This window comes from Anneissia japonica, unplaced genomic scaffold (assembly GCF_011630105.1).
Source record: "Anneissia japonica isolate Jap-2015-1 unplaced genomic scaffold, ASM1163010v1 scaffold1511_len2985839_cov193, whole genome shotgun sequence".
Taxonomy (NCBI): domain Eukaryota; kingdom Metazoa; phylum Echinodermata; class Crinoidea; order Comatulida; family Comatulidae; genus Anneissia; species Anneissia japonica.
In genome coordinates this window covers 2,170,895-2,181,656 of record NW_022685291.1, presented here as the reverse complement: position 1 = coordinate 2,181,656, position 10,762 = coordinate 2,170,895, and the positions used below count along the sequence as shown (strand labels likewise).

Sequence of the window (10,762 nt, the reverse complement as noted above, 5' to 3'; positions counted from 1 at the left end):
TAGTGGTGGCGCCAAGGTCCCCAACAGGCATATGGGTGGTGGAGTGGTGTTATTGGGGGCTGATATCCACGACAAGGGGAAAAAAAATTAGGCATGGTCTGGCATCGCTAAAAACTTTTCGGAAGTGGTTCGGGGGCCGATGCCTCCCCCCACCCGAAAATACAACAATTTAGGGGTTTCAAGGGCTTATTTCATCAATACCAAGACAAGGTAGCCTGCCTAGTGCCCCAGTGGGGTCCACGAGGCAAAGCCTTGGAAGCCTGGAGTCGTATCTAATTGATTTTAATAAAGAATGCAATTAACATTTTTATTTCCACACTACATTTTCAAAATACAGTAGCAGATCCAAGAATTTGAAAAGGGGATTTACTTTATCATTATCAGTGGCAGATCCAAGAATTTGAAAAGGGGATTTACTTAATTTATCATTATCAGTGGCGAATCCAGGAACCCAAAATAGAGGGGGTGGGCCCCCGACCCTGAGGGGCCATATCCATAGGGTCCTCGATCTAGCACCCTGACACAAAGGGGCTTTGCTGATACATAACAACACAATAAAGTATGTCTCTAACATCGACTATTGGACATTTTATTAGGCTTTTATCCAGTGCCGGATTAATTGTCTCGGGCCCCCAAAAATTTGTCAAAATTTGTTTTTAAAATGTGAGTGCCATTTCCTGCTGTCTAGAGATGCCATAATCATTAATTTTCTTACCTCAGCCACAGACTTGGTGTGGCTGAGGTGGTATAGACCCTCCATTTGTGAAAGTCCCTCCTTGCTCCATAAAATTCTTGGAACCGCCGATATTTATTTATTTATTCTGCCTTTAACGTGATAACACTTTCAGTGACGCAGCACTGATCTCACTAGTGGATCACATGAACAAAGAAGTAGAACAAAAAGAAACATTTAAAAAAAATAAATAAATAAAAAGAAACTTAACTAAAATAAAAAAGAACCAATTCAAATGAATTAAAAAGAAGGCAAGAGAACAGAGGCTGGTCAGAAAGATATAATTAGTTTTCTGTTTTGATCAAAGTTTTGAAATTTTTAAGTTGGAGATCATTTAATTCTATTTTAATTTGGTTTGGAAGTTCGTTCCAAGCCTTAGTTGCACGGTATAAGAATGTTCTCTTGCCTTGAGTGAGTTTCCATTTTATCTCCATCAAGGTGTTGTTAGATTTATTCCTAGTGCACTGAGAGTGGCTATTTTGATTAAAAATGAATTTGTTACATAGGTAGGATGGGGCAATTCCTTTCAGGCACTTACAAGTGAGTAATAATAGGTGTTCCTTCCACCTATCATTTAACCTATTCCATCCTAAATCATCCATTAAATCCTTGATGGGTGTTTTAATGTCGACTGAAAGAATAATTCTTCCTAACCTATTCTGGAGAAAATAAGAGTTTAGATAGGCCCAGGCCTAGACAAAGGGGATATGACTTCTTCGGCCCCCGACACCTTCAGCCGCGCGAGATTTATATCTGTCTCTTATACACATCTTTGTGTTGAAAGGTAGGAACTGTTTGACACGGCGAATGACACCAATTCTTTTAGAAACTTTTGAAGAAATATTTTCGATATGTGTAGCCCAAGTTAAATTGGAATCAAAGTACACGCCAAGATATTTAGAACAATTTTTCAATGTTAATATTCCCATGGATAAGAGAAATATTAGAAAATTTAGGAAGCACATGGGGTGTTCCAAATATCATAAATTTTGTTTTTTGTACATTTAAAGTCAATTTATTTTTATTGAACCACTGACTAATATAATTAAAGTTTGCTTGAAGTTCATTTTGAAGTTCAGTGGGATTAGAGGAGCTGCAGAGAATTGTTGTGTCATCTGCGTACATTACGCATTTACCTTTAATTATATCAGGGAGGGAGTTAAAATAAGAGCACATCTAAAATCCCCTAACAAAATTGGTGAATGCCCAGAAAGGGCCCGTTAAAAACATTTAGAATATGTTTTAAGTTTGTAATATGTTTTAAGTTTATTTCTATAAATTATTTTTAAACAGACCTGAAAGCTTAGATTTACACAATTACGTTGTGATAAACGGCAACAGAAAAATAATACTAGCCATATGAATTTCAGAATATTTATTAAATTGTAGGCACATAATAAAAGATTTTTCTAATGGGGATTCACCTAATCATGCTTTTTATAAGTTGTCAGACCTGTTTAACTGTCTGAAAATAAGCACATAGATTGAATTTTTTTTTTTTTTGCAAACCTGCTCGCAACCTAACGCAAAAGTTTGGTGACTGATTTTTGGGTCGCAACCCATAGTTCGGAAAGCATGGATCTAAACTGTAGTGTAGATTACTCCCATCAATGTGTTCTTTCAATTGAATTAATGTGAAACTATATACAATTGAAGGATATAACTTTTTGTGTGCTCCTACTGTAGCTAACTCTGGCCCCGCCCCCTGGTAATTTTGGCACTAATACGGTTTCGCATTCAGTCCTAAAATCATTTACTAAATTATTTTACACTTACAATTATTCAATACTAATACATTCCTTGATGATTTTACTTTCCTATAATCCACTTATTATAACAATTATGGTTTCTAATTAAGTTAATTAACCATTAATTAGGATGGTTAACGTCTTTGCGGTGCACCATCTTACACTCCCAGATTGTAGTACATGTCAAAGACATTGCGGTGTTGCCAGAATCAGGGCAAAATTATACCATGGTAGCCATAGTTGTGCACTGAGTTTAAGCGCATCTAGGCCTAAGTGGAAATAGTATGAATGTAACTCAAAATTTTAATATCTACTTTTCGCTTTTATTTCATCTTCATCAAGAAAAATACATAATACAAAAAGACAACATTGGGCTAGAGATACGGTACCGTATTTCTACTTCATTTTGCTAAAAGGTACGGTAAATGGCATTACGTCACCATTACCTAATGAAGAGGCAGAATATGTGTGACATCATCATTTAAGACTGACATTGCAGATCAACTACAATGAGCGGAAAAATATGAATGATGTACTGGGTAAATTAGAACATTAAAAAGTACAATACTATATTAAAATTACAGTACTACTGCCATCGATAAATAGGCGTATAGTTCCACTCCACTCAGTAAAGAGTCATGTCATTTATCTATATATAGCCATTATCAAACAAGGACTGAATCCTGTACCAAACTCTTGGCATATGTCACTAGGCCTTGCTTAAATTCTTTGCTTGGCGGGGAACTAAAGCAAGGCCTACGCCTTTGCTTGGATTCTTCGTTTGGCAGCGGCCCTGCTATAGCGAAAGATCGATCTGGGTGGCATATATCAGTCATAAACTAACTCCTGCATTGTTAAGTTCTCAACTTTCAAAATCTCATCCCAAGTTTTAGTCCAAGAAGCCTAGGTATAATATAATATATTCAAAATTACCACACTTTACAATCCAACCAACATACACTTTGAATACACATGCATAACCAATACCTCCTTGATTTACCTAACTTTACGTAGACTTCGTCCTGTTACTTCCATCAATCATAAGCATCATTCGTTCAGCCAGAATTCAGATCGAGAGAATGAGTTTCCACAATCATGATTATTAGTGTCAAATTTGTCGAATATGTTTTGATGCAGGCCCATTTAAACAGTAAGTTTCTAGTAATCCTATAAGAATCCTCTTATTTACAGTTTACAGTATATTCAGTTTTTATTGCATGTGTTGTCATGTAAATGGACTAGACTGAGTGGTATGTCAACTCTCTTTGCGAAGACATAAGCAAGGTGGCCTGGGCCTACATAATGAGGATTCATGCCTTCCTTGATATGGCTATATAGATAAATGACATGACCCTTATTACTAAGTGGAACCCTTACACTGCGCCTATTTATCGATGACAGTATTATAAACAAATACCATATCAAGGTACCAAGGTACCATGTTCTAAACCAAGTACTTATTCGCAAGTCACACCGCTCACCTCCCACCCTATCACACTATGGGTGATCTACAATGCCGGTCTTGAAAAAACACACATTCTGGCTCTTCATTGGGTGATGGTGAAGTAATGATCTTTGGCGTACCTTTAGCAAATCAAAGTAGAAATACGGTACTGTATCTCTAGCCATGGCGTAAAGACAAACTACAAAACAATACAAGTTTCCAGAAATCCTAATGCAGCGAAATAATTGGTCAGAAAAATTACAATTGGGCACAAATTATATGACACTCTGGTAACCTGAAGTCGTCAACTGTACTGTGTGTGTCGTAGGGCGGAGCGGAGTTGATAGTGTTGAGCGATCGGGTGTTTACTATCTATATATTGTACTGTACCGTCCTAATTATTGGTTAATTAAGTGGCTTAATATGAAAGTCAAATCATCAAAGAACATGTTGGTGTTGAATAATTGTAAGTTTTAAATATTTTGGTAACCGTTTTTTTTTTTTCTTTTTTAGGGCCGGATACATATTTATTTAGCCTGATTTTATCGTCACGAAATCGGCATTCCCGTCAAGGACATCGAGACCCCGTCGGTCATATTCTGCTACCACCACCGACTCGGAGCCACCTGGAATCATTCTGAGATGACAGGAGTGGACTAGGCCTATAAAGCTAGAGTATCATGTAGGCCCCTATGTGGTAGTGGCAGCACTGGTCTGGCCTGTAGAAGGTAGCCTACCTAGGCCTAAGAATTTCCTCCAGGGTCCAGGCCTAGCTAGTTAGTAGTTCATGGTATAACTAATAATAAGCTCCTACCTCCACCAAATTCAAACTGTAGCTCCTTTAAATGTTGTAGATACTATATCTCGATGTTGTGCCGTACAAAAAGAGGAATTTTACGATAAATCCAACTTCCAGGCTCCATCCATAACACACCACGTTTTTACCTACCCGCCACCTTGTTTGTTTACCTCTCGACGTGACGTCAGGAGGCTTGATGTACGATGCGCCATTGGCGTCTCTACAAAAATACTGAAAAAAAAATACTGTAATACTCTGGCTTTTGTTAATAAAAATAATAATAATAGTTCTTTATTTTTTCTCATAATTAACAAATCTAAACGAAATGAAATTCATAAAAATGTATAAGCTTAAAACCTATCAAAAACTAATGAATGTGGCCTTCCATATAATGTAAATTACGCCCCCAATCGATGCAATAAAGAGTTCGATCCTGCACCCTTTCACTTCACACCAATGGGACCACGATCTTACGATTTTTAATGACACCTTGGGATCTTGGGATTTTTTGTTAACTTTTCATTAAATCTTGGTATTTTTGGAATAATATGAATTGTTTATTTTTTTTTCTATCCAGAAGTGACAAAATAGACTGCTAATGGCCTTATAATAACACCATAGTTGACAGCTGTGATTGAGTGTTGTTTATTTTGTTCAAAATAAGACCCATAAAAAAAAAATTATAAAAATCAACGCCTTTTTTCTATTAAAGTATGAGTTACGCTACTGGAATATTCTTTCATTCTGATTTACCTTTGTTTTCGTTTCTAAAAATGGGCTCAAAAACGTGTACGACGAAAAAAAAATCATGGTAGTCAGTGTCTTGACGAGCGCATTGTGGGCAACGAAATGATTTCACACAGCAGAGTCAGAAAAACACACGTCATCAAAAGACTACAGTACAAGAGTTATTAACGTATTTTGCTGTGATTATTTTGTCGTTATTGACATGCTCCATTTTTTTTCCGTTGTTCTTATTACTCTCTGCTTTCCCAATAGGACATAGGCCTATCATTGTTTACTTTAAGATAAATATCATTAGCAGCAGATAATTTCATCGTCAATCAAGACCTGCTATATAAATTCAGTTCAGTTCAGTTCAGTTTTATTGTTTCACACAATCATCATAATAAGTCTACAGTAGTATATTAACAGTAGTTACTGGCTGATAAATTCCACCAATAACTCTCACTAAGATTGTCTAATTTGAATGATCGCCACCAGGTGCATCTATGGCTTTGTTATATCTGTCATCCCGACCCCCACCACTCCAACCCATTATATGATTAAAAATAATTTATACTGCCACAAAAAAAAAAAATAAATAAATAAAAATGGGCAGGGCGATTATTGGACACCTGTTCAATGACCTTATGGGCAGTCCGAAATGATTTTTAAAATTGTCATAATAAGTTAATAACAACAACAATAAAGCGCTAGCCTAACTGTCCATAGCTTAATTCTCTGAAAAAAGGTGGCGCTTCAGTTGTTTTTGAAGGCATCAAGAGATTTCTCTTTGCGAATGAAAGATGTGAGGTCATCCCAAAGAGCAGGAGCAGCAACAACAAATGATCTCGATCCATACTTTGATTTAAATTTGTTAAGTTGAAGAAGGTGTTCAGTACTTGACGTACCTGAGTGTCCTCTGGGTGAATAACTAAAAGTGAGGTTGGAATATAATGAAGATTTCGCAATTAGGCAACCAACTCAGGACCTTCCGCATACAAAGCGAACTTCATAACCACGAAGGCGTTGTGGTGGTGAACCAAGAGAATTGGAGACCATTTGTTAACGTGTCTGACGTGACGATTTTGAAATAGCAATAACACTGCATATGACTAGACTGCCAGATATCTATAAGATACGCCCTCTTCTGTGCATTATTTTCAGATTAGTATATTATATATAATGTAGAGGCCACGACCATGGCATTTTTTTTATAATGTAATTTAAATATAACAATTTGTGTATGTAGTCCTAATATATATATATGGTCATGATTCACACTCATTCGAAAACAGTTTTTAAAACATCTTAAAGAATGTGAAACATACGGTATAAGATGAACGCTTAACGTACCACAAATGCAACAAATGAGAAGATCAACAACATAGATTAAAACGTTCACGACCATGGCATTTTTTAAATAATGTAATTCAAATATAAAAATTTGTGTATGTAGTCCTATAAATTGAAAACGTTTAACATCGCTTAGAGCGCTTAAATCAAACGAGGTGACACTTATGTATTGCATTTTCCACTTTCAGTTTCAGGATCATATATTCTACTTCTTTATATTAATTTATAGACCATTATTCTTTGAAGATTTGTTGAATTATATCCGCTGTACTTTGTAAATTCCATTATACAGGTTGGCAAATCATCAGCGTAGCTATCTTACTTCTCGTTATAGATTTAATGTTGTACGAGCATCTTATTGTCATGGTCTATTACTTTCTTCATTGGAGATTGTGTAACCTAGTTTAAGAACATTTATATATTCCAGTTTACCCCCACGTCGTTATTTATGGATATTTAGTAAATCATAGCCAAGGTCATAGTGTAAATTAATGCGTTGGATTTTCATTCCCCTTTGCATATTCCTTATGTCTAAAAATATTCATCTTCATTTATTTAGGTATAGATATCAATGATACTGACTTACAGTAGAGTAGTCTTTTATAAATATGCTTGTGAAGATAAATTGCATATTAACACTAATTGATCATGTATGCCAAAATTCTCTTAGCCGTGGATAAATAGATGAGCAGAAGTAGCAGACAGGTCTATAAATAGGCCATTATATAGAACACACAACACTTTAATATATCCGGTGACAGATCTCCATTCTTTATGTTGTGAATACCGGTACATAACGATATCTTCATCTATACCTTATTATTATTTTTAATGTCTCACGATTGAAATCTCTCTTGATCTCTCTAGTGCTGGACCCTAGCCGTCGGACCAACAATTACAATATTATATTATAAGTAGGGCCTATGTCAGATAACGATGTTGATACATTTCAAATCTCGAACTTAATCTCTTAATCGGAAATATTGATAACGGTGCCATGTCGTGTCAAACAAAAGCGAACTGAAGAAACCGTACAAGAGTTTAATGGAATGTACTTACCTGCTGTGTTTCAGTACTAAATAGGTGGGAACAACAGAGCCAAGCTACAATCCTATATAAAAATTATACGATTTAACACGACTGTTTGCTCATTTACATACAAAAAAGGCGTACTGTTTGCTGAACGTTTTCTTCCACTATCGATTACAACTATCTAATGCTGTTCAATCAATCATTACTTGGTACTTCATAGTGCTTTGTGGTTACAAAACACGAAGTTTTAACTCTTAAGTTGCTAGGCCTACAGGTGTTAATTTTCTATTACGGATACGAAATTCCCATTTCAAACATGTTCTAGTTGAGCAGTATGTCCATTGTTGCGGCTATAATATTATTGGATTAGTATAAATTATTATTAAATTATTATACATTATATATTATTGTTGTTATTTAATCCTGAAAAAATGTGATCTGGTTATGTGTATATAATTACAAATGGTTTTTGATTTTATTAAAACCAAAGAGATAAAATGAAAAACCATTTGTAATTGTTGCTATTGTTATGGTTACTGTTGATGTAATTGTTGTAACGTTGTTGTTATTGTTCCTGTTACTACTATTGCATATAATATCAATAATATTATTAATATCATTATTATTAAACACCTTTGTGCAGTTATGCAAGAGTTAGCATGTAATTCTAATGAATATGAAGTCCATCAAACGCTTCAATTGATTTTAGAAATTAAAGGGCGCCCCCTATCGCAAGCCTAAAGTTTTATCAGCTTCTCCACACATTCACAGTAGCATAATGTCAATGCTCCCGGAATTCCTTACGTTGTCTATCTGAAGGCAGAATGTCACTACATATAATGTCATTGTCAGGCAATTAACCTCGTGCGTTGGCATGTATCTCATGGTGGGTGCAAGTAATTAACGCGTCAGAAAAAAAACCCAAATCAAACAGCTGTTTATAAACGTTGTTAACAGTAACGTTTCGAAAAGCATTATTGTGTTTCTTTATTACAGTTATTAAGACCAGGATTTAAAAAGCTGCGTATGCCCAACGCAATTCAGTTAACACTAACTTTTCGAAAAAACATTATTGTGTTTCTTTAAAGTTATTAAGACCAGGATTTAAAAAGCTGCGTATACTACTAAATGCAATTCAGCAATGTTTAATTGCTTTGGTAGGCCTACGTCAGGCATACCGCATCTGTCATCATTAGACTAAAGGACCTTTTGTGTCAATTTTAAGTACATTTTACACGTAACACGCCCACATTATGACGCACATTAACTTAGACATTTAACGTTCAGTTTCATTGACATCTTCTGGAATATCATGACACTTGACACAGCACCAACTATAATTTAAAGATATGAATCATGAATTTTAGCTAACCTTTGATCCCTTTTAAGTTCGTTCTTATATAATGTCAATAAATGGACATTAGGTCTCAGTACATCAGTCTGATAGTATGCGTCATAACAAGTTGAACCTTATACATTTTGTAGGCCCATATTTTTCTTACGCTATAATTAACTCGATCTAAGCAAGTTGTGTCATAACTTTAAAACCTTACCGATCACAAACAGGATTTCCTTAGTTCTGAAAATACATTTTTCGAGTCATTGGCGCTGAAGCATTATGACGCCATTTACAATTTTCTCACTGGAAAATTACTATCATCAAGTTTAGAGCGGTACAACAATGGAGCATTTCCACAAATCAGTTGAACTTGTGACATTCCACCGTCGATTTGGATATTCCTAACGGTTCAAATTCTCAACGTTCCATAATTGCATTTAAATGAACATTGTGGAGTATTACATATCAAAGATATTAAAACCACCCACTTCACAAATATATAAGTTTATTAAGCAGATCTGGTAGAATTAGTAGGCCTACCTCATTAACCAAAACCTCATTAACAAAAAACTCATTCATTCCTTGTGCAACCGGTGCAACTAAGCAACTGAGATGTTAAAGGAAGATTTGTTTTATTTTTTTGCTCTATATACTTTTTAATATTTTCAGTGTGTGTAGTCTGCAATCTGTGTTTTGATATTTTAGTAATATTATTCATTGTATCGGGAAAGAAAATTGAAATTTGGAGTCTGTTATATAGTAATCCAGAATATTCCCAGAAGGTGAGCATTCATCCGTTTATGAAAATTACAAGTAAATTATTCTCAATGACATCTAGTGAAATATTCCCATTTTTCATTACGAGTAGGCCAATTCCAGAAGAATTTTTAAACCACGAATCTCTCTGAGTTTACATAGAAAGTCGCTATAAGTGCATTAGTCATTGCCTTTCTATTTCAAAATACATTGGTTCTGATTCATCATACGAAAAGATATAAAAAAAAGTCATCTAGTATTCTTCATGCGCAATAAGTTTCGTTACGGTAAGGGCACATAAAAAACGTTATTAGATTATCACTTAAAAAAAAAAGTGTTCTTTTTTTCCGGAACAATAGAAAAGATCTATTGCTTTTTTTTATATATCATGAGGGAGGGACTGTTTTTATTTGGCAAGAATATTGTAAATATTGTATAAAATTGCATTGCTGTTGAAATAAATGATGCGGCAAAAAACAATTTTTTAAAATTCCTGCATGAATATTTTCCCAAATTTTTGACGCTGGCGGGAGTGATAATCTAACAATTTTCTATGTGCCCTAATATTGAGTTTGGTCAAAAAGGGAGTTGATAACACGTTTTAGCAACAGACAACATAATTAAAAGTACTGTAGTAGTAGTTTCTGAATTGTTCAACTCAGTTTTTGTTCCAAGACTTCGTGAAAAGTACAAAAATGAACAATATGTTCCTTTCACCAATTTTTGAAACAAAAAACTGAGTTCCGTTTTAAAAAATCGTGATTACCTGTCTTACGGAAGGGAATGAGATGTTCCAAATATGATATGGAACGAAAAAATGTATGGTAATCGT

At 34.9% G+C, this 10,762-nt stretch overlaps 1 long non-coding RNA gene across 2 annotated transcripts in view; it reads right to left on the bottom strand.

Moving 5' to 3' along the window:
- Positions 1–7,877, bottom strand: part of LOC117110633 — a 21,611-nt gene extending 13,734 nt beyond the window's left edge. Inside the window, exons 1-2 of one of the 2 annotated variants that reach the window (XR_004445740.1) lie at positions 7,863–7,877; positions 4,740–4,955 (exon numbers count right to left, since the gene is read on the bottom strand). This is a non-coding gene — a long non-coding RNA (uncharacterized LOC117110633). Of the gene's footprint in view, positions 1–4,739; positions 4,956–6,358; positions 6,374–7,862 lie in introns of those variants that run through there. The other variant, XR_004445739.1, reaches the window with a different exon arrangement.
- Positions 7,878–10,762: the final 2,885 nt, after the last annotated feature.